General features: G+C 37.0%; 1 protein-coding gene across 2 annotated transcripts in view; it reads left to right on the top strand.

The window, feature by feature from the left end:
• The first annotated feature begins 19,193 nt into the window (after positions 1-19,193).
• LOC102162879 (uncharacterized) overlaps positions 19,194-25,426 on the top strand; it is a 187,991-nt gene continuing 181,758 nt past the window's right edge. The window contains exon 1 of one of the 2 annotated variants that reach the window (XR_014817211.1): positions 19,194-19,377. The gene's annotated coding sequence lies outside the window, so the exon portion shown is untranslated. The remainder of the gene's footprint in view (positions 19,378-25,426) is intronic. The other variant, XM_084979025.1, reaches the window with a different exon arrangement.

The raw sequence follows: 25,426 nt of genomic DNA, 5'->3' as shown, positions 1-25,426 counted from the left end.
ACTGTGACCTGTGGACCAAATCTTGTCTGTCATCTGTTTTTTTTTGTTGTTGTTGTTGAAGTTTATTGTGACACAAACTTTCACATTTGTTTACATGTCTCTGTATCACCTGTGGCTGGTTTTGTGCTACAAATTTTGAGGTTAATAGTTGTCACATAGACTGTATGGTCCACAAAGCCAAAACTATTTATTATTTGACTCTATAAACAGTTTGTTGACTTCCTTGTTTATTTAAAACTGTTTAAATATTATTCTAGTTTCAACCCGAATCTTCTAAAATTTTTCTTGCAATTTTTCCTGCCCACAGTTTTCTTTGTTTCTGTAGATTGTTGTTAAAATTATAGATATATCCATACCATCCACTGTTACTTTTTCTGTTTTTTTACAACTATATTTCAAGCACTTATTGTGTGAAGTGAAGACTTATTGATATTTCTTATTTCAGAGCCATTGTAAAGACAATGTCGCTGAAAAATACTTTTGTCCATACATCAGTATCTACTTATAGAAGCAAGTATATGTGATCAGCTAGATTATATCCTCAATTCATCAAAAGCATTATTAGACAAAAGCATCATTTTTAATTTTTCCATGTATACTCCCATGATTGTGTTTCTCATTTGTGTTCATTAACTGAAATCAAGACAAAATGTCTATAAACATATACTATATATTATTGCTGATACATTAACCAACTAATGGCAGTCTATCCACTAGAGGTGCACACTATAGCTCCTAATTTTGATTAGTTGAATACATGTGAAAGGGTCTTCAAGCAAACAGCTAACATCTTGATTGTACAGATAAACTTGAAGAAAAACAATGTCAAATTGTGAGATGGATGATACATATTTTGTGAAAAGATGATGCATGCTCATAGTAAGATTCAAGCAATAAATAAAGTACAAGAAGGAATTCTGCAAACCCAGCAATGAGATAACCACTATCAATATTTGTTGAGACTCATTCAATCCCAAAAGTGCACAATCCAAAAGATGACCTGTTGAAATTTCATAAAATAAACCCACCCTTGCATCATAAGAACACAGATGCAGAAATTAACATCAATACATCTCAAAAGACCCTTAATTAAGCCTCCTACTAGTTAATATCTCCCAAGGAAGACAACAATCCTGGATTCTATCAATACAAATTTGTTTTGCCTGTCTTGGAACTTTAGGTAATGGTTTTGTAAAGAATATGCTTTTTTTTGCATTTGGATTCTTTCACTTAACACTGTGTTTTTGAGATTTATCAATCTGGTTTCATACCAGGTTTGTAAAACCTCATTGCTCTATAGCATTCCGTTATCTGAATAAACTAAAACTGGTTTATCTCTTCTACTCAGGAAAAGCATTTAGAGAGTTTCCAGTCACTAATTGCTACAGATAGCGCTCCTATGGACACATACACATATTTATTCTAGACAATTAAATTACATTTGTGCATATGTTTGATATGGTAGCCAACACTAAACTTTTTCAAGGGCATTTTACCAATGTACACTCCAAACAGGCATGTATGTGAATTCCACTTGTTCAATACATTGATCACGTCTTAGTAATTTTTTCTTAATTTTAACCATCCTCATGAGTATGGAATGAGTCCTAACTTTTTCCTAACATACATTTTTTCCCTGATAACTAATAATGATATGCAAATAACATTTAGGGTGCCCCTTTCTTTTGCCTCCTATTGTATTGGGTTATTTGCCTTTTATTATTAATACAGTAGAAGTCTTTATTTTTGGGGATATAAGTATTTTCTTGGAAAAGATATATTTTGAGTAATTTTATCCATACTTTGACCTGTGTACATACTCTTATAAAATGCCGTTGATAAACATTTCTTATTCTTAATATAGTCTAATTTCTTGTCTTTGCCTGTATGATTATTGCTTATCAGTTCTGATTAAGAAATAGCTCCTGGAGTTCCTGTCGTAGCTCAATGGTTAACGAATCTGACTAGGAACCATGAGGTTGCAGGTTCGATCCCTGGCCTCACTCAGCAGGTTAACGATCCGTCATTGCTGTGAGCTGCAGTGTAGGTCACAGATGCAGCTCAGATCCTGCATTGCTGTGGCTGTGGTGTAGGCCAGCGGCTGCAGCTCTGATTAGACCTCTAGCCTGGGAACCTCCATATGCCAAGGGAGCGGCCCTAGAAAAGGCAAAAAGACAAAAAAAAAAAAAAAGGAAAGAAAAAATAAAGAAATTTCTACTCCAAGATTTTGAAGGTATTCCCCTATGCTTTATCTTCTAAGGGATAAATCCATTTTTATTCACACTTAAATCTACAGCTAATCTGGAATATATTTTTGGGTTTAGCATGAGGAAGGGATGGCATTAGTTTTTTGTTTGTTTTGTTTTTCTGTGCAGGTATTTAAATGAATTGAGTACCCCTTTAAAATACTGCATTTGCCTCTCAGTTCACTGGAGTGGAAGATTTGTCACACCTTAGAAAACCATATAATTCATAGGTCTGTCTGGTTTATTTTTTATTCTATTTCACTTGCCATCTTTTTTTTTTCCTAATCTTACGTGAATCTTCACTGTCTTATTTACCAGTGCTTTCTAAGATCTGTGATTGGTATTTGGCAGTAAATGATGACGACAGAAAAATTGTGATACAAATTATCTTTGCTTTGTACATTTTTTCTCAAAGATATTAAGTGGAAGAGTTACTTTATCTTCCTGGTGAACATTTTACCATTAAAAAATAGCTGTCTATCTCACTAGTAACATGTTGGGCTGTAAAGTTTGTTTATATTTTAAAACTTACATTTTAAGTTACTTTCCTTTCTCTCCTAAGAGCCGGTTTTCTGAATATTCTTGTTCTTATGCCTTTACATAAGAATAATTATAGGATATATACCTGGAAATGGAGTTTTGGGGCCATGAATAAAGGCATCCTAAAATTTCCCAGATATTAACTAAATGTAATCCAAGCTTTTGTAAAAGTTTTCTATTTATATAACAGCAATGTGTTAGAGTTCCCCTCACTTTACATCTTCATTAAAAGTAAGTATTCTAGACTTTTTATTTCAAGTCAACGTTATAGGTATATAAAGGTGTTGTATAATGCTTTTAACTTGAATATCAATGTGATTATCTTTTTGTTTTCTGTTTTGATTATTCTTCTATAGATTTTCTGCCAACCCAACTATTTTATCAATTGTGTTGTTGGTCTTTCCTCTTATTTTTATGTGTATATTTAATATATATATGTAGGATTAATACTTTGCATATCGTTCATAGTCTTTCTAGCTCAATGTTTTCTTAAATAATTTTTATATTGTAGAATATTACTTTATATTCTAAGTGTAAAGTATAGTAGATCAAATGATTCCCCTATGTGTTTCTTCTCTCATTGATTTGGAGTTATGTTTCTTATAGTGATTACTTTTGGGAAATTGATTCTATTCTGATATTTTATTGTAGCATTTATCCTTACTGTTTTCTGCTTCAACATATTTTTCTGACATAAAACTTCTGAGCTTTTTAAAATTAGTGTTTTAATGTTTTATGTTTAGGTATAATTTATTTTTCTATTTTTTCATTTTTTCATTTTTATTCAGTTTTTGAGTTCAGAATTTATGGAATGCTTTTAATAAGCTTTATCTGGGGTTAATAATAACTATAAAATGATTGCTTAATAAAATTTCTCAAGATCTTATTTATTTCTGTATTATTTTTTACACTTTAATGTAATATATTTATATAAATAAATTATGAAGCTTAGAAGAGGAACATCTATTAGTAATTTTAAGAAGTACAGAATTACCACTAGCATTAAATCTAGATGTCTGCTACAGTGTAATTTATAATCTCACCTTCCAGAGAGGTTCAATTTTCACAATTTTAATCATACTTTGATGTTTTAAAATACTTTATTTTTCTATGAAAACATAGTGTAATATTGGCAATGTGCTTAATTCACATCTATTTTTCTGATCTGTATTTTTCTGCAATGATTATGGTTTTTCTAAAATTTCTACCTAAGAATTTTTAAAAATTGGATCAATATCAACATTTAATTTCACTCTATTTTATAATTTATTACTCTTTTAAATATGTTATGCTTTTAGCTATAATTTTTAACATTGTTTCACATTTATTTTAATACTTTGAAATATTATTCTTTAAAGATTAATTTTATCAGAAATAAACTTCTGGCAATATACTTTCTTGGCATTTTTATCATTGCATTTCTTATTTTTTGTGTTTAATTTTTATTCAGAATTCATTTTCAACAAGAGGGTTTTTTTTCTCTTTTATTCTATTTAGCATTTTGAAATTATGTAGCTCATGGAGAACTACAGCCTTAAGGTGTGTTAAGCAATATTCCAAATGAAGTTTTCCTTCTTTTACTCACTGGTAAAAGTGGAAGTACTGACTTCAAATATTGCACTAACCTCTGGTCCCCCAAATCATGATGAGTTAATTAGGGCACCCGAAACTGAGAGGGGTTCCTGTTGTAGCTCTGTGGGTTGATACAACTAGTATCCATTAGGATGTGGATTCAATCCCCAGCCTCATTCAGTGGGTTAAAGGATCCTGCATTGCTACAAGCTGGAGTGTGTGTTGCAGGCATGGCTCAGATTCCACATTGCTGTGGCTGTGGTGTAGGCTGGCAGCCGAAGCTCTGATCTGACCTCTAGCCTGGGAAATTCCATATGCCTCAGGTGTGGCCCTAAAAATAAAATAACGTAAAAAATAAAAAGGAGAAATAAATTTCCTGTCCTCAGAGAGTCATCTCATATATGAACTTGACAGTCTTTTTTTAGTTTTCTTCATATTCACAGTTGTTCTGGGCTTAAAGCAAAGGACAACATCAAAGCTTGAAATAACCCAGTTGTTAGTGCTGAGTTTCAACATTGCTTCAGACTGAGAAAGAACAAGCACTTTTCAATGGTTGGAAAGAAGTTTAATATTTCTTGAGGAAACTGTGAAAATTGGATGGTTGTATAAAACAACAGGTAACCAAAGACTATTTGGAGGGTCATTCTATGTCATACTGTCTTCAAATTTATGATTTTGAGGAACAACTGAGAATTTTTATGTAGCATTAATAATATTTTAATCTATATAATTTGATAATCTAGATTAGAACATTTTATATTTTCTAGGTTTGTGGATAACTTCCTCGATAATATTGTTCGTGTAATCATACACACCTATATGCATATTGTATCATCAACTTCATTGTTTGTTTTCAACTATTTCTGTTACATATGTTTTATTTGTTTTTCCTCTTGGGGAAAGTTACAGTAAGTGACATAAAAGTAAATTTACTTGTACAAAATGCCAACAAGATCCCCAAAAGCGATGACTCTCACTTTGGCCTATAGAGACACCATTAGAAATTCAAACACCTTGAGAAACATTCTTGGGAAAGACCCTACTTAAGCTTTTAGTTATCGCTACCATTCATCTAATAATTGTATTCAATTATTCATGAATTTTGAACTGCCTTTTTTAATAGTAAGTACTAAGTACTCAAATACCTTATCTTACAACTAGGAAAGCAAGGGCAGACTTATGTTCTTTGTTTATAAAGTCTCAGTAAATAGGAATGCATATTGAGACAGTAAAAATTGATTTAATTTTTAATTTATTTTTATTAAAGTATAATTGATTTACAATGCTGTGCCAATGCATATATATTCCATATACATATATATATATACACATACATATATATATATAATGGAAGATAATGTAAGAAAAGGATTATACACACAAACACACATGTGTTCCTTTTCTTTCTTTCTTTTTTTTTTTTTTGTCTTTCTTTTTCTAGTGCCCCACCTGTGGCATGTGGAGGTTCCCAGGCTTGGGGTCTAAATCGGAGCTGTAGCCACCGGCCTACGCCAGAGCCACAGCAACACCAGATCCGAGCCGCATCTCTGACCTACACCACAGCTCTCGGCCACACTGGATCCTTAACCCACTGAGCAAGGCCAGGGATTGAACCCGCACCTTCATGGTTCCTAGTCGGATTTGTTAACCACTGAGCCATGATGGGAACTCCATGTTCCTTTTCTTACACTGTCTTCCATCGTGGTCGATCCCAGCAGATTGTATGTAGTTCCCTGTACTATTCATTCGTTCCTCATTGCTTATCATTCTAAATGCTCTAGTTTGCACCTCCTAACCCCAAACTCCCAGTCCCTTCCCCTCCCTCTCCTCTCCCCCTTGTCAATCACAAGTCTCTTCTCTATGTGTGTGGGTGTGTTTCTGTTTTGTAGATATAGGGTAATCTGCGCCGTATTTTAGATTCTGCATATAAATGATATCATATGGTATTTTTCTTTTTCTGACTTAGTATGAGAATCTCTAGTTGCATCCATGTTGCTGCAAATGGCATTATTTTGTTCTTTTTATGGCTGAGTAGTATTCCTTTGCACATATGTACCACATCTTCTTAATACATTCATACGTTGATGGACATTTAGGTTGTTTCCAGAGATAATAAAAATGTACAAATGAATTCATATGCAATTTTCAACATTAAGCTTTGTAGTTAAACTGTAAAATTCGTACAATAAAATTGACATTTAAGTTACTGGGTTATAATTTTTTAACCTGATTATTTCTTATATAAACTGTATACCCTCTAACTGGATTACTCCCATCAGATAAGTGAGTTTTAAGAAAATATAAGTTGATAACAATATAATGTATATAATGGCTGATGCTGTGTATAATTTTACTAAAGCCTTTTAAATGTCTCTGGGAGGAAAATCCACTTTATCAAAATGATAGCTTGGTGGTATACACATTTCTTTGCTCTGACTAGAGTGCCAGTTATGTGGACTTTGCCATTAACATAATTCTTCATTACTTACAACAAGGCTTGGTTTAACTAAGCAAAACAAATTACATATTCTGCTCCACCTTATCCTAAACCAATATCAGCTGTGAAGTCTCCTGAATAACAAGTTTTAACTTTGTTAGGCAAATTAGGTAAGATAACAATGCAGAGCTGACTTATCCAGCAATAAATAATAATCTGCTTTATTTTGGTTGGGCTGTGCCATTTACAAAAGAAATGATTTAAAATCATCCCATAAAGTGGTCATTTTCTGCATTATACAGAGGGTTTTCAAATAACGTGTTAATCAAAACTTTTGATACATATCGGAATAGGGAATGTTAGCAAAACGTCTGAGTAACAGTGGTAGATTAAATACTTTAATTTACCTCCACTTACCCCCAAACTCGAACGTAATGAATGATTTATTTAATGTGTAGAACAAAAAGCATGGGAGGGGTGAAAATAACAAAAGCAGCAGCGGCAGCAAAAATGACCCCAGAGGGAAAGCAGGATGAGCGACAGTTGTGAGCACATTGTGTGATTTCTAAGTGGGAATGAGTATTCTGCAATTCTTACGGGGTTTTTCCCTATAAAAATGAGATCTCTTCCTCTTAAAATCTTCTGCTCTGATACATGCTTTACTCTTTGACAGAAACTTAAAGTAGTTTGTATCATTTCTCTAATGAGTCAAGCTACTTTGCCAATATTACTGAAAGCAGGGCAGTGGGTGTCTTTCTATCTGGATCAGTTTAAATTCTGGCCTTTTATAAGAGCTATATAGACATAGATTCTCAGGAAAAAATTATCTAACTACCTCTGTAGAGGGGCAATAAGCAATATTTTGTTCTGGTGACATTTTTGTCCTATTTCAGAACTTGCTGGCTCAGATCTTGAGTGATCAACAGAAGTGCTATTTATCGTTCCTATCAGTAACTTTATTTTGGATCATAAAAATGCATTTATGCTTGCAAAGTTACTTTCTCACATGTTTTCTATGTTGAAATTTAATTCTGTATTGTTTCTTTATATTTTCCCCTATGTAAAAGAATAGTAATAACTTATTTTACAGCCTGTTGCATGTACCAATTATTTTTTGTTGTTGTTTTTGTTTTTTCTTTCTTTGTTTTAGGGCTGCACCTGTGGCTATGGAGGTTTCCAGGCTGAGTCCAATTGGAGCTGTAGCCACCAGCCTATGCCAGGGCCAAAGCAACGTGGGATCCAAGCCGCGTCTGTAAGCTACACCACCGCTCACGGCAACATGGGATCCTTAGCCCACAGAGCAAGGCTGGGGATCAAACCTGCGTTCTCATGGATGGCAGTCAGGTTTGTTAAACACTGAGCCATGGCAGGAACTCCAAGATGTACCAATTGTTTTAAACACACACATGATTTATTCTTCACAACAGTTCTAAAGAATAGATGTTATTATGTCCCATATCATACAGCTAAAGTGCTGGAAGTTTACCTAACACTTCCTAGGTCACAAACCAACTAAATGGTAAAGTAGGGATTTGCACTCAAGCGGTCTAATTTCAGAGTTCACATTTAAAATTTATATCTTATATAGTATTTTTAAAACTAATTATTTCATTAAAATAACATAATAAGAAAACTTTTTTCAAACTACTGATGGTGTACTTACTTTTATTAAAAATCAGGAGTTAAAATTAACATCAATTAATCATATGATTAACAATAAAAATGTAAAGTTCATTGAACTACTAAAATATTATTATGACTGTACGAATGTGAGGAAATCAATTTCTGAATTCATATGTTAATTAAAATTTATTAACTAGATTTCTGCTTCTGACAATGAGCAAGTAAAATGTCCAGACACAACATTCACCATGAACAAATAGAGAATAGGGGAAAAAAAAACACCAACACAAACAAACAAAAATAGACATTTGACAACTGACAGCACAGGACCATTCTCCCCCAAAGTGAGAAATACAATTGCCTAACCCCCCGAGGGACACAGTGCAGAGACGGAGATACCAAGGAGAGCGCAACAAAATTGCTGAGCTAAGGGTGTGGATTGAAGTTCAAGAATACTGAGGTAGCTGGAAGTTGCAAGGCAACTGACACAGGCGGGATCTCCACCGAGGAAGAGCACCCAAACTCTGCATGGCAGCAGCGCTGAGTGTTTGCAGAAGACTAACTGGCACACGTGTAGCGCGAAAGTCTATGAGACTAGGAAACATGCGAGGCTGATGGTATAAGTTGGAAATTCTCATTGACTGTATGTGGTGCGCAGATATCCAAGATCCAACCAACATTGCAGGAGAGTCCGTTGTCAAAAACACGGGGCATTCAGTAACGTTTCCAGGAGGTTAATATTTCAGTAGTAAAAATAGTAGTAAGCCTAATTTTTCTAGCCTAGAAGTGAGCCTACTAGTAGTAATAAACCTAATTTTTTTCCCAGGGTATATCTTACTTTATGCGTGGCATAGCTATGCTTAAAAATGTCTTGAGGGAGTTCCCGTCATGGCGCAGTGGTTAATGAATCTGACTAGGAACCAGGAGGTTGCGGGTTCGATCCCTGCTCTTGCTCAGTGGGTTAACGATCCGGCGTTGCGGTGAGATGTGGTGTAGGTCGCAGATGTGGCTCGGATCCCGCGTTGCTGTGGCTCTGGCGTAGGCCGGGGGCTGCAGCTCCCATTCGATCCCTAGCCTGGGAACCTCCATGTGCCGCAGAAGCAGTCCTAGAACTGGCAAAAAGACCAAAAAAAAAAAAAGTCTTGAGAAAAAGCAGCCTCATGTACAAATAATTCATTGCCTTCCATAAAAAAAAGTCGGCACTATTTGAAAGAGGAAAATAAATTTTAGATGTTCAACAGTGTAATAATTATAATGTCCAATAACCAATGAAAATTTCTAGATATGGCGAGAATCAGGAAAATGTGACTCATGAGCAGGAAAACAATAGTAAAAAGAACTAGAATTGGTAGAAATAGTGGAAGTACCAAAGGGTTTTGTGTATTTGGGTGTGTGTGCTGCAGGACTCAAGAAATTAAAGGAAAATTAAAATGATGAAAAAATAGTTATAAAGAAGATCTTAGTAAAGAGAAGTTATGGGATGACACTAAAAGCATATTAGATATTGCAGCAAAGATTAGCACCCTTGAGGAATATCAATGGGGATTATCCAAAATAAAGTACAGCAAAAAAAAATAAAAAATAGATTAGGGGTTTCCAGTGGTAGGAGAAGGAATAGTGTGGAGATACTGCTAACGTGTACTAAGGTTCTTTGGGGGGTGAAGAATATGCTCGGAATTTAAGTAGTGGTAATATTTGTACACCTTTGTTGATATTGTTGACCCTTGAAAAACAAGGGTTTGAACTGTGCAGTTTCCTTTATGTGTGGATTTTTTCATTAATAAATACTACAGTGCTGTACGGTCCATGTTTGGTTGAATCTTGATGTAGAGAAATATGCTAGATATGAGGATTGGCTATAAATTATGTACAGATAAACCCCTGCATGGTTTAAGGGTCAACTCTATGCCAGAATCCACTAGATTGTACGCTTAAAATGGGTGAATTTATGGCCTGTCAAACTATCTCAATAATAAAGTAACCAAAAAGACATCAGCAGAATACTTCCAACCAAAATTCCTCTTAAACTTAGCCACCAAAATCCCTGACATTTTATAAAACTAAGTCCAGCAATACATACCTGTATCAATTCCCCATGAAAAGATAAGTTTATTTTCAAGACTACAGGGTTGACTTCACTTTTGAAAATCACTCAATGCAATTTTCATTGTAACAGATTAAAAGTGCCAAATCATATTGGTCATCTCTGTAGAGACAGATAAGGCATCTGGCAAAATGTAACACACATTCATCATCAAGATTTTCAGCAAACTAGAAATAGAAAATGGAGTTGACTAGCATCCCTCCAAAGTCATGTCTCCCCAACCTGAGAATCTGACCGTATTTGGATATAAGGTCTTTGTCAATATACTTATTTAAGGAAGGTCATACTAGGGGAAAATAAAGTTGTGGGAAGAAAAGAAGATCGTGTTTCTGTAGTGCTAACAAATGTGCTTGATGAGCGTATTGGGAAGTAGAAAATGAACTTAATTTTTTTTTGTCTTTTTGGTTTTTTAGGGCTGCACTTGCTGGCATATGGAGATTCCCAGGCTAGGGGTCCAGCTGGAGCTGTAGGGGCTGGCCTACGCCACAGCCACAGCAACACAGGATCCAAGCCATCTGCAGCCTACACCACAGCTCACAGCAACACCAGATTGTTAACCTGCTGAGCGAGGCCAGGGATCAAACTCTGAACCTCATGGTTCCTAGTTGGATTCATTTCCGCTGCTCCATGATGGGAACTCTGGAAATATGAACTTTAAATATCTGTTCTAGTGGTAAGTTTGAGTAGTGTGTGATTCTCTCCCTATCTAGAAAATAAATTTCTGTGAAAGCCAAATTGAAAGCTTTGGGTGATAACAATGTCTACCAGAAGGGTAAGTTACTAAGATACGTGTAAGAATTCTACCAAACATGCCACTGAACCACCAATTACTTCTGTGTTGAAGAGATACTATAATAGCATCAAATTAAAATATATTTTCTGATTAGAACAGTGTATGATTATGATTAATCAATACATTCTGCAGTTAAATGTATCATTCACTCCATTTATACAAGTTGTTATGGAAATGTATCTTAAGAATAGGTAAAAATTTCGTTAGATTTAAAGTAACAGGAACAAATAAAAATCTGTATCACCCACAACCTGGTGAGTGCACTCTGATCTTACACTTGCTTTTGCATTATAATTAGCTGCGCTAATAGTTTTCATTTACTGCCTGAGTTGAGTGTATGCATCAGTGGATTTATCACAGGAAATGACCTTAATGTCAAGAACTCTTCCATATATAACACAGCTATGTTTTTAAAAATTTAATTAAATGTAAATACAGCTTAGGTAGATTTACTCTGTGGAATGGAAACAGTAGCAGAAGTTATTCACACACGTTAATGATTATTGTGTTATTATTTTGATTTGCAAACAACTTTAAAACCAGCCCTTGTTTATTAGGGTACCTATACATAGAATTAGGTAAAGAAGTAGATTTGGAGGAAGTCAACATTATTTGTCAAAGGCAAAGGACTTTTCTTAGGAAATTCTCTAGGAAATTGACAGATGGCAGATAATTAAAATTCTTTTATTTTTAATTTCATGCATTTTAATACAATATTTCTAGATTTCCTGGTATTACTCATGTCATAGAGACAGACTCACAGAAGCCTTCCAATGGAGCTAGTCTATGTGCAAATGAATGGAAAATTTTAATCATTGTCACAAGCATCACAAAATATATATTGAAACAAAAAAATCAAATACTCAGGAGATACAAACACCCATTAAAACAATATGGCTATTGAAAATGGATAGGCTGAATTTTAGCCCTTTGCCCACTTACTTTGCCAAAAGCTTGGGCATTAATCAAAGTATAAAAGGTGTATGAAGATCAGCCAGGTAATTTATTAGCTCTTCAATTGAGCCATCATTCTGTTCAAAGGCTAATTAGACCAATCTGTGAAAGTATCAATCCTGCAATTCCTTGGACTAATTGTTTTAATCATCTAAAATATGTTCATGAGAAACTGCTAATGTATAACCTTGTGATTTTGCAATGACCTTAGTTCAACTATGAAACAGAATCCATATATGATTCACTAAGAATAGTTTATGATAAGTAGACAGAATAGGATTTTTCAAAGTAGATGTATAGATAAGTAGACACAAAATTGGTTAGATAAGATGATTTTTAAGATATTTAGTTATCAGGGACTTGGTCCAAAGAAAGAATATTGGGTACAGCTTCATTTGGAGGTAATGAACAAAGAGGTTATTTCCAGGTGATTTCTTTCTTCAGGACTCCGTGTATAAGAATGTACGCATGCATGGACACACACGCACACGTGCATCTGGGCAACCTGCACATGTATATGCATAATTACTATTGCCAGAAATATATATTAAATTCAGGTGAATTCATCACATTTACTTAGAGTGTCTGCTATACACCAGTCATTAATACTAGATGGTAGTAAACTATGGGTAAAAAAGTAGCATTTTTTTCACTCAAGGAGCATCTGTTTGCTTGAGAACACGCGAGGGAAAACATGTCATAAAATAATAAAATGCAAAATAATTTAAATGCCCTATTTCCACTCACATGTTAAGGCAATGTCCCTTAAGATCCAGAGAATATTCATCTCTGGGCTGAAGCTCAGTATCTACAGGCAGCAGTTGGAATGTGAAGACCACAGGTAGACCAGGAGTCCACGGGCACCAGCTGAAACTCCTCTGCTGCTTGAAGCACATGAGACAGCAAGTTTATCAGAGCTCAAGCTGTCATTGGCCCATAGAGACAGAGTTCAGTGCCATCAGCAGGTGCCTATATGTGAATCGTATCTCCCACCCCTGGGGTTTTGGAGCAGAGCCCAGACATCCTCTGTGGACAACTAGTCTCCTTTTTCACAATGGCTTTTGTCTTATTACTGGGCCTCAGTGAAGATGAAAGCTTAATCGTGCATTACCAAGTTACCAAGTATCCTGAGCTGTCCATCATACAGTAAGATTTGCTGCCCTACCAAGTCATCAAGTCAGACATGTATGACAGTGTCATCAGTGGGAGGGCTGTGGGCGATACGGGGCTTGAGTAGGAAAGAAAAAAACAGGTTGTATGTGGAAGTAGCTCAAGTAGCCATGGCCCCTCCCACTGACATGTTACGTTCTTGAGGCCAGGAAAGACAGCACTGCATGATACAGAGAGGCCATCCAAAAGCTGACAACTGTAGGACTCTAGTTCCTTTGCGGGGGCACCTCTAAAGGACAAATGTGAGGTGATCCTCCCGGTGGGCAGAACTGTTTATTTTTGGCTAGAAGGAGAGACATTAGTTGGTCAAGTTCACATCGATTCCTGAAATTTGGCCCAGTTTGGTTCATTGATCAGGGACTTGATTGTACGGTTCATGAAAAGAGACTTGAGTAGGGTGCATAGATAGACCTCTTTGGAAACAGGACATGAATATATTTGTGTTCTGTATGAATTACTACAAAAAGGGAGGGATATTTATAATCAAGTGGCTAATATGGGCTACTTTTTTTGTAGGGCCACACCTGCAAATGGAATTTCCTAGATTAGGGGTCCAATCAGAGTTCCATCTGCACAGAGATGAGTGAGATATGCATGCAACACAGGAGATCTAAGATGTCTCAGTATTTTCTGGTCCTGTTATTAAAGTCAATGGAATTACAGAACTCTAATTCAGGCACGATTGCTAATGGCTCAGATACTCAAGGGATTAATTTGGGTCACTTCACCTGGTAGAGAACCAACACCAGCTGAAGTGCTTGCTGAAGACAAAGGGTATATGGGTGGGTGACTGAAGGCAATAGTTACAAATAGCACTTATGACCGTGTGGTGGCTGGCAGAATGACGGCTGTACTAATGATCTTTTCTTTTTTCTTTCGATGGGAATGAGGCGGTATACCCAGATGTGGGTGTAGATCCAGACGTCTCTGTCTGTCAATTAGCTTTCCACGTACGTATTTCTCTTCTGTTCTTTTGTTCTCTCTGGCATCCCCTTACCCAATGTAAGAAGTGTTATTAATAATTATACCTCAAAACCTAAACAGTACATCAAAGGAGGATACATCCAAGGACTTTGTATGTCTGTGGGGAAAAGGTTAGGGTGCTTTATGGTTGAACATGCTTTCAGGATTCTGACTTCACCATTAGCTTTATTTGTGATTAAGTATGGTTTAAGAATATATGTATAAATACCAAATTACTAATAATTTTGGGGGGGCCATACCCTCAGCATATGGAAATTCCCTGACCAGGAATCAAATCCGAGCTGCAGCTATGACCTATGCCACAGCTGTGGCAACGCTGGATCTTTTAATCCCCTGTGCCAGCCCAGGGATCAAACCCACCCCTCCGCAGTTAAGCTGCTGCAGTCAGAGTCTTAACCCACCGTGCCATAGTGAGAACTCCTAAATGCAGTTTTATTAATTCTTTTTTATTTTAATTTGGATGCAGACCTCTTTTATTCATTGATTTATTTGGTGATATGGTTAGAGTCCGGTACCTAAAACTTTGATCCTGGATTCAAATTCCAACCCTACCTTTTCCTCCTTCTGAGCCAGGCTAACTACTTAACATGTGTTTCAGTAGCCTTACAAATAATATGAAGATAATAATACCACCTACCTCAGAAAGTTGTTACAATTGTTATATTATCATGGAACAATAAGAGTATCTGGACTATAGTAAACTCATTTATCCTTTAATTGTATAAAATCATTTCATTTACTTTTTTATCAAGAGGAAACAATTTGGAATGTAAATCAAAATATTGATAGATTTATGGTAATTATTTTAATTTCAAGTTAGTTTTTAGGAAAACGCATTCACATAATGGTAGAATTTCTCTATTGCTTCATCATTACCATGTTTAGGTTCCAGTATACTATTTAAATTGTAATTCAGTAACTTCACGTCTGTATCTCTTTTTACAAATTTTAAACATTGAGAAAGGCAGCCCAAAGAATTTATTTTTTGTTTGTTTGTTTGTTTTTTGGCGAGAGAGGGAAGGAGAAGGCTGTTTTAACCACCAATATCTTGTAATTTCATCTGATCGTGCCCTTGATTTGATGAAACTGAGTTCAATATAATAAATGAAACTGCAAATTCAAGGCTTTGATCCAATACTTATTAACTATCCAAATGAACTGAATTCTTAACATTTCAGTTCTCTCCAGAACATGCCACATCTAATCAGCTTAATCTCCACATATAGAGCAGACCGTTATTGTTCATCTGATTCATCACCCACAACTCAAATTGCCTGTGGTCAGCCCACAAAAGACGCGAAGTTCATAGACTTAACTTGCAAGCAATATATATTCCATTTTAATTTCCTAGCAGAGAGTTACTCTAGTTCATTCATGCAAGGAGCCAACTTAAGTTTCGTCTCCTTGAAAAATGTTGCCGCTTCAGTTCAAATTAAAAGTCTAACAGCTTTGGCTATTTTGAGAGCACTATCGGTAGTCATATATCCTAAATTTGACCAGTTTCAAATGAGGATTGTTAAGACATAATTTAAACCAGACCTGTTCTATTCTTGTCGTGGACGTCAAGTTTAAGAGTTTTCTGTCATATCAAAATTGTCATTGATACCACAAATGATAGAGCTAATTGGATGGTACTCTATAAATATGTATACCTGAGCCACTTTTCACTGCAATATGAAATGCTTTAAGTGATTTAATTTTTCGTAGGATTTGTCCTGTGAATTGTCAGCCTTATCTTCACTACACTGAAGAAATGGTATTCGCTTTGGATTTTGCTATTTTTGATTATGGAAGATGGGGCATGTTTTTTCTCTTGCCTTTAAGAGATAATCCCTTATAAACTCTGTATTCCTAAAATAGTTTTAATGAAGAAAGGGTGTTTCTCACTTCATATGTAATAGGATTTTACAGCCTAATCAATTTTTACATTTTTAATATTGATGTTTTTTAAATATGGGGAATTTCCAACTATACCAAGAAACAACACTGGAAAAAAAGAAAAAAGAAAAAAATAATAAAATAGAATTCCCTGTATAATTCAGCCCTCATGTCTTGGCAATGGAAAACACATTTTTAAGAAAAGTGTTCATTTTAACAACTCAAATATCTTCAAGATAGATATTGCCCTAAAAACTTGCCTGAGCATAGAAGTCTACAAAAATTAGATAGAAAACAAAAAAGCAGTCAGAATTTTTTATCTAATTGATCAGAGCCAAAGGGCCAGTGATTCTTTTTAAATATTAAACTAATTTAAAAAATAAAGTGAGGAGTTCCCGTCATGGCGCAGTGGTTAATGAATCCGACCATGAATCATGAGGCTGCAGGTTCAATCCCTGCCCTTGCTCAGCGGGTTAAGGATCCAGCATTGCCATGAGCTATGGTGTAGATTGCAGACTCGGCTTGGATCCCGCGTTGCTGTGGCCCTGGTGTAGGCCTGTGGCTACAGCTCTGATTCGACCCCTAGCCTGGGAACCTCCATGTGCCACAGGAGCAGCCCTAGAAAAGGCAAAAAGACAAAAATAAATAAATAAATAAAGTGAAACATACCTTTGTGGTTTGTAAGTCAAAGCCAGTCTTTAAAGGATCTCATATTTATCGTAATAAATTAAAAAATGCTAGTTTCCAAACAATATTAAAAGCAGAGAGATTAAGAAAATTTACCAAAAGCTTTTGAAACTTTTTGGATATTTTCTTACAATTGTAAATATTCATATGATAAAAACATAAAGTGATTAAATAAGTATTTTGCAATTAGGTATAAGAATTCTAAGGTAACATATATATTATTAATCTTCAAAAATGCAGAAGAGTAACTGATTTATTATAGCACTTTAATATGAGTGAGAAAAGAGTAAGAGTGATATAAATGTGGCTATAAAATCGTGAATGTTTAATGAAATTATATCTTACATGAAAAACAATAAAATTTGAATTAAAAGTCTACATTATGAAATATATATACTTTTGTATGCAAATATATGTATATATACACATATACTTAAGCAGTATTTAAGATATTAGTAATATCCTATTGAATTTTTAAATAAATTTAGAATAGTCCATATTTAAAATAATGTTTAAAATAGAGATGTACCTAAGTTTTCAAGTCACTGGAAGAATAAAACCACTGGAGACATTAATCATAAATAGTTCCAAAGCTCATGTGATGAAACAACATCTGACGTTTGAAATTAAAGCTTAGGGGGGAAAAGGAGTAAATTAAGTTGTGCTGTGATCTTATTTTTTAAAGTATTTGCACACTAACAAATATAAATATTTGATTATATCAATGCATTTATCCACTGAATATTTATTTATCACCTAATTGGCATCAGGCCCTATTCTAGTCATTTGGAATGTAGATGTAAACAAACATAAGGAGATCCCATCACCACATGGAACATGAATTCTTTTGAGAAGACAGATATTTGGGGGGGGGAGTAATCATATTGTATTTAGATTGTGATAAATGCTAGGGAGACAAAGATAATTTAGGGTACCAGTGCCTGTGGTGATATGCGGTGAGGTGTTTAAATAGAATAATGCAGGGTGGCTTCTTTAATAAAGCAACCTTTGAGCAGGCCTCAGAGGAAATTCAATGAACAAGATAAGCTTCCAGAAGGAACTTGCCAGGCAGAGAGGACACTAAATGCAAAGGCCCGCAAGGAGTTCCCGGCATGGCTCAGGGGAAACTGACTAGGATCCATGAGGATGCAGCTTCAATCCCTGGCCTCACTCAGCGGGTTAAGGATCTGGCCTTGCCAGGAGCTGTGGTGTAGGTCGCAGATGTGGCTTAGATCTGGCGTTGCTGTGACTGTGGTGTAGGCTGGCAGCTACAGCTCCAATTGGACCCCTAGCCTGGGAACCACCATATGCTGCAGGTGTGGCCCTAAAAAGACAAAAGACAAAAACACCCCAAAGGCCCGTAAGGCATTGTGTACTCCAGGAACAGCGAAGAGTCAGTGTCCTGGATGTAGAGAAAATAAGGTGGCAGGCGGTGAAGTTAGGGGAGTCAACAAGCGTATAAGTGACGGGACATAACTTACAAATCACTGTGTGTCATATATATTTGAGGAGAAAGGGTAAGAGAAGTAACAGTTATGCATCTATTTGTGTGTATGTGTTTATTGTTTCCTAATATCAGTGCCAAACTCTTTTTTTTTAACCTTTTACTTTTTTTCTACTGTACAGCATGGTGGCCCAGTTACACTTACATGTATACATTCTTTTTTCTCACATTACATGTTCCATCATAAGTGACTAGACAAGAGTTCCCAGTGCTACACAGTAGGATCTCATTGCTAATCCATTCCAGTGCTAAATTCTTTATCTGGATTATTTAATTCTTTAAAGAATTCAATCTCCGTCAGGGATTTTAATTTCTATTTTACAGTCGAAGAAGGGTCTCAGATTCTGTTTCTTTTCTGCCTCCTAAACACATCCTGTTACTACCTGCCTAGTGGTTCTGGTTCTGGGACCCCAGAGGAAGCCAATGAGAAATGCTAATGAACGCCTTCCAGGCGCGGTAGAAAGGACGTGGGAATTAGCCCCAGGTTGATCTGGGTTTGAATTCCAGGGCTGCTACTGATCGGCTGTGTTGATACTTGTTAACATAATTATGCGAATATTCCAGGCACTCATGAGTTTCCTTGCCTGTAAAATGAGTATAATCATATCGTATATGTAAAGCTCCAGGGCTATAACGTCGCTGGCCTAGAAGCCCCAGACGTAGATTCCTAATTCCCGGGCCTTTCTTCTCCCTTCCCTCAGCTTTGCTGGAGACGAAGTGGAGATGCACCTGCTTTGGGGAGGTGGCTGGCGAGAAAGAGAGCGAATGTGGGCCCCGCCCCGTGAGGCAAAGCTCACTTCCTGATGGAGGATGGGGCTGTGTGGCCTGATTCTCTGTGGAGCTCCTGAGTCGATGCCTCCCACCCAAAAAATCACAGGTTAAAAGGTAAGAAAGAGGATAACGGAAGTAGCCCGTGTGTATCTATTAAAATAATTAGCGCTGTTGCCCAAACTCAGCATTTGCCCACGGGTGCCAAATAGAAACAAGGAGACAAGAGTCTTGGGTGTAGAAGGAAAAAGATATCATTTATTGCTTTGCCGGGTAAAGGAGGCCACAGCAGGCTCATGCCTTAAAAGCTGAGCGTCTCTTTTGGGGAGATTTATAGTCTAAAAGGAGAAAAGCCAAGTTTAATGGGAGGATCAGGGTTGGGCAAACATGCACTCTTTCCTTTGGGAGATCTTCGTCATCAAAGCCGAAGTCAGGAGACGTTGGTCTGGTCCTGGTGTGGTCTGCGGGGTTACTGGCTGCAGTGAGGGTACCTGCCGAGAGGGCATGCTGACCGCAGGTGAGAACAAACTAGGAGCGTTCCTGAAGAGCGTCGCCGGCTAATAATGGTTCAGCACAGGCAGCTGTGCTCGGGGTGTTTAATCTTCGGCTGGCAGGTGCTCGTGTGTAGGGCACACATCGAGTGAGGCAGAAGCTCGAGGAAGAGCTCCAAGCGGTTCAGTGTTAACGTACTCATTTCTGAAAGAAGCATAAGGAATGTAACGTTTCTCCCAGGTGTATAGGGTGCCTGTGCCATTTCGTGTATCTCTTGAGAGGGAGCCGGAACCCTGTCCCAAAGCTGTTGTTTCTTGATCGTTCCTTTCTCGTCTCTTCATCCCCGCCCTTCCTGGATCTACAACCCTCTGAACCTGCCCCTTGGAACTCAGGGAGGCCATGGAGGCTGAATGAGGCCCACTTCCTAAAAAGAAGAAATGAAGGCCACGAAAAGGCCTTTGTGCCCAGGAGCCCCACCAGGCCCTGCTCCATTACAGTAGCTAATACGATTAAAACAATTAGGAGAGATTGAAATTGAATTAGAATTGACGGGGGTGGGGCACAGGGTGAAGGCTGAGTTAGCAGATGGTAAATGCAAAGTGAAAGAGGGGGTTAATCTTGATGCTCAGCTTTTCCTCAAGAAAAAAGGTAAGCAGACTCTGGCACTAGGAAGTGAAGTGAAATGAATTGGGGAATAAAATATCTCTCCTGCTGAACAGACTCGACACACTTAAATATGACTCAAAACTTCCAAGGAGAAGATTTGGGAATTGCAATGCTTTGGTATTTAAATCTCTGAGACCAAAATAATTGCATTAATTGCCTACTCGACAAGATGAAATCATTTTCATTTTCTATTTACTTTTTTTTTTTTTTTTTTTGTCTTTTTGCTATTTCTTTGGGCCGCTCCCGCGGCATATGGAGGTTCCCAGGCTAGGGGTTGAATCGGAGCTGTAGCCACCGGCCTACGCCAGAGCCACAGCAACGCGGGATCCGAGCCGCGTCTGCAACCTACACCACAGCTCACGGCAACGCCGGATCGTTAACCCACTGAGCAAGGGCAGGGACCGAACCCGCAACCTCATGGTTCCTAGTCGGATTCGTTAACCACTGCGCCACGACGGGAACTCCATTTTCTATTTACTTACACTCTAATAGCGTAGGAATTTAAAGAATGCTAAGGGTGTGACTGATTTCAAAAATTTGCATTTAAAAAAATTTTCTAACAAACCTATTCATCACGAATAAGTTTACCAGAACTTGAGGAAAGTGAAAAGAAAACAAGATATTAGTTGAATAATATTTTGTGAATTTCCTGCAAGTGAATGTTCTCTGGATGCTTTTGACTATTATCTTCTCTGCCCTTAAGATTTGTAACATGAGCTACCGGTGGGAATGAGTTTAGTGAGTAGTTAATTGGAGTTTGGAAGTCGCAGTAAGAGCACACGGGAGAAGACATGACCCATGAATATGGACATCTTTGCACCCTGTAGCTACTTTCATTTATTAGTCAAAACAATCTATCATAATTCTAAGCTCTATAAATAGGGAAGGCAATTGAGATTCAGGAAGGTCATACCTTTTTCTAAGGGCTTGTCTTATTTTACCAGGGCTACCATCACAAAATACCACAGAGTGTATTGTTTAAAAGACAGAACTTTATTTTCTCACACTCTGGAGGCTAGAAGTTCAAGATCACGTTGGTTTCTCCTAAGCCCTCTGTCCTTGGCTGCATGTGGCTGCCTTCTCACTGGATTCTCTTCTGGCTTTTTCTCTGGGTTGTTACATGTCTAGTGTCTCTTCCTCTTCTTACAAGGACACCAGTCCTATTGCGTTAGGGCCCACCCACCTGACCTTATCGAACCTAAATTTTCTCTTTAAAGGCTCTGTCGAGAATAGTCACATTCAATGTTACTAGCAATCAAGATTCAACACAAAATTTTAGGAGGACAGTATTAAGTTCATAACATTCACGTGGCTATGAAAAAAATAACACTGGTGTTTTTGCACTCTCAGACTCCTAGATACATGCTCCTTCCACTGTATCACTTATTATTCAATATGACACTTGGGCCTGAGATAGAGGTAGGAGCACAGAGTGGGTAGAGAGCAGACGCCATGCAAAGAGGCTTATGTAATGGAGCTATGTGATTTCTGATTCTTAAATTATTGCTTACTCGGAGTCATATTACTTTTATGCCATTTTTTGGATTAAAATGGAAATGCTTCTTGCAAAAATCCCACGTCACTCTTCTGGGAAAAAGCAATACAGCAAGAGTGTAAAGACTACAAAATTGACCATCATCATTAAGCTACAGGGATGTTGAACTTCTCTTCATGCATAAATAGAAATCTTAAATATGAAGAGCAAAATTAAAAATGAGTAAGTGAATAAATCTTCATCAAAATTGCCAACTGTGCTCTCAGCCCCCTGTACATTCATTTTGTTTTCATGCAGTCATGATGTTGCCTCTTTTTTTGTTGTTGTTTTTTTGGGGCCGCACCCACAGCATATGGAAATTCCCAGGCTAGGGATCTAATTGGAGCTGTTGCCGCGGGCCTACACCAGAGCCACAGCAATGCCAGATCCTTAGCCCACTGAGCGAGGCCAGGGATCAAACCCACAACCTCATGGTTCCTAGTTGGATTTGTTTCCGCTCAATCACAGTAGGAGCTCCATGATGTTGCTTCTTGTATTTCTCTGAACATTGGATTCAACTTTCTGCTTTAACCTTTAAAGTAAGATGGATAGCAACTCATCTATTGATACTAAAGAGTAAAAGACTGGCCAAAAAGTTGTATAGATAGATAGATAGATAGATAGATAGATAGATAGATAGATAATAAAAATATACCCATATGATAGAAAGGTGTATATATATATATATATATATATATATATATATATATATAATTTCTAGGTTTACTTAATTCCTAGATTAAATGAATAAAGACCAAAAAGAAAAATTCTGCTTTTGTCCAGTAGATAAGAAAATGAGTTATTTTTAGAGAGAGACAGGAGGCCTTGAGTAACTTCTGGATATAAATACAGGCTTAGATGTAGATATAGACATTCTGAGGCAGACAGGAATATTCTGGTCTGTTTTCAGATGTATAGGTATATCTATGCATGTATATCTTAAAGGACCTTTTTTATTTAAGATGTGGATCATACGGCTAACTTTAAAATTGAGTTTTCTGTCTTTGATCATCTTCCTTGCATAGCAGTAAATAGTGAGGCTTTAGTAAGCGGATGTTTGCACAGCTTCATTACTCAGAAAACTGACTCCAGGGACCTACTCAGTAATAGAGCACATGCAATAACAGACAACTAACAAAGCAAACCCTCTTAACATAATCAATATTTTGTTTCACTGAACAACAGTAACAATAATAACAAGAGAAAAATGTCAGAAGCTTTTCTCTAAAGGAAATAAAAATCTACATAATAGCATCCTTCCCATTTTCCTGGGAATTTTAATGCTCTCCGTAGTCAAGTCAGAGATAGACTCTTTCAGCCAGAAGCTTAGAAAAATGGACTTCACAAAAAAAATTCAGGTTATTATTTTTAAGGTTTTTGGGAGTACAGCCTTAAAATCAGTGTTCTGGTTGATTTTTAAAGCTCTGTTCATATTGTTTTTTGCTTTGTAAGATGAAAGAACGTGTGAAACTTGAAACAGATGAAGTTCACTAGCACTGAATTTTGTTTAGATATAGCGCTCACACTTATATCTGAGAGAGAAAATCCAAAACACTGGATATACAGAAAGCCTTTGGAATTTGTTTTATAGAATAAAAGTGAAGCAGCAGTCATGCTGAGCCATTCAAATAAGCATGGTGTATTTTCAGTGTTGCTGATGTTTATACCTAACTTTATAATTAAAAGTTTTCAATTACTCTTATTTTTAGGGCACTCAATTTCACATGCCATTTGTTTTATATATTTTGTTTTATTTGTTTTGAGTATTTTTTCTTATTTAATATAGAAAATATTTGGAGTTACTGTTGTGGTTCAGCAGGTTAAGAACCCAACATATTGTTGATGCAGATTTGATCCCTGGATTCGCTCGGTGGGTTAAGGATCCAGCATTGCTGCAAGCTGCAGTGTAGGTTGCACATGAGGCTCAGATCTGGTATGGCTGTGTCTGTGGCATAGGCCAGAGCTGCAGCTCTCATTAGATGCCTAATCAGGGAAATTCCATATATTTAAGACAAATCAACGTTCTATTTTATCCCATTAGATTTCACTTCCCTCCCAAAGATATGGCCTAGTTGGTATTGTGTTCTTGTAGCCATTCTCCTATGGGTTTCCAAAAGGAATTAATTATGGATGTGCTTTTTTTATTTCATAAATGCCATCATACTATGTGGGCTATCATCATGTTCCCTTTTTAATGACAGTACCGTTAGTTACATATTTAGAGTTTTAGCTCTATAGGAAAAGGTAAAACTATGTGGTATTAAAGGTAAGATACTCTGATATTTAAAAATGTAGTGAGCAAGACCACAGGTAAGGGTGCTAGAGGCCCAGAGCTGGGTGGGGAGGGGCCCGCCCTGGAGACTGGATGCGGATGCTGGGCCAGGCTTTACGGGCTGGCACCAGGCTCTCGGAGAAGAAAAGTTCTTGTGATTGAGATCAGGGACCAGGGAAGGAAGATGAACCTACACCTTCCGAAATCGATGCAATGGATGTTGTCAGAAATGTTGCTGAAACTTGGCCTCCGTCCACCAGTGCAAAAGAGAAACGCAGAGACAGAGTCTTGGGTAAAGGAGTGAAACATAGCTTTTGTTGCTTTGCCAGGCAAAGGAGGCCACAGCAGGCTAATGCCTTAAAGACTTTGTCCTCCTCTGGGGAGACGTGTGGGGAGTTTGAAAGTAAAAAGGAGAAGGGCAGTGTTCCAGATAAGAATCAGGGTTGAGGGCAAGTTTGCCTTCCTCTTTCTTTGGGTGAATCTTGGGTCATGGAAGTTGGGGTCAGGGGATCTCAGTGTGAAACGTGGTCTTCTGTGTTATTGTGTCTTGATTTTTCCTGAAATAAAAATACCTGGGAAAAGGGCAGTTGATCAGCGATCAGGACAACCTAGGAAAGTCCCTTTAAAAAGAGCATGTGTTCATAATCTTTGACCTGCAGGCAATTGTGCTCAGGGAGCCTAATCTGTAGATCACAGGTGATTGTGTATAGGGTGCAAGTAAGCCTGGGAGAAGCCCGAGGAAGGGCCTTAAGCTATTCACATTGTAAACTAGTCATTTCTAAAAGAAGCATAAGGAATATACCTTTTCTTTTATTAAAAGGTGCATTGATTGAAAGCCTTCACAAAGAATCTAGATTCTGAGTTTTTTGTTTTTGCTAATTATGCTTGCTATTCTGTTATGCCAACCTATGCCAAGAAAAAGAGTGTGTGCAGATAAGCACCAGGGGATAAATTTTATTCTTCTTCCCAGTCCTGTTGCCTCCCATCATGTCTTTAAGAGTCACGAGAGTTGAAAACTTGTCCTTAAGACCGCAAATATTCATTCATAATCTTTCAAATCATTTCTGATTGAAGTAATTCACTCTATTTTCAGTATGGTTTTCTTTTATTACATTATCATCACTGATCAGATGGCACCGACTTGGAGAAAGGAAATAGAGAAAGGCGTGGACATCCTGAAGGGAGATGCTAGCTAGCTACCT

Source organism: Sus scrofa, chromosome 10, assembly GCF_054392235.1.
Source record: "Sus scrofa isolate SSC_HxYL_T2T_F1_AM1 chromosome 10, Sscrofa_HxYL_maternal_Yorkshire_Landrace_v2.0, whole genome shotgun sequence".
In the NCBI taxonomy this organism is placed as follows: domain Eukaryota; kingdom Metazoa; phylum Chordata; class Mammalia; order Artiodactyla; family Suidae; genus Sus; species Sus scrofa.
Note: the sequence above shows the minus strand (reverse complement) of the source record. Positions and strands in the feature narration are given on the sequence as shown.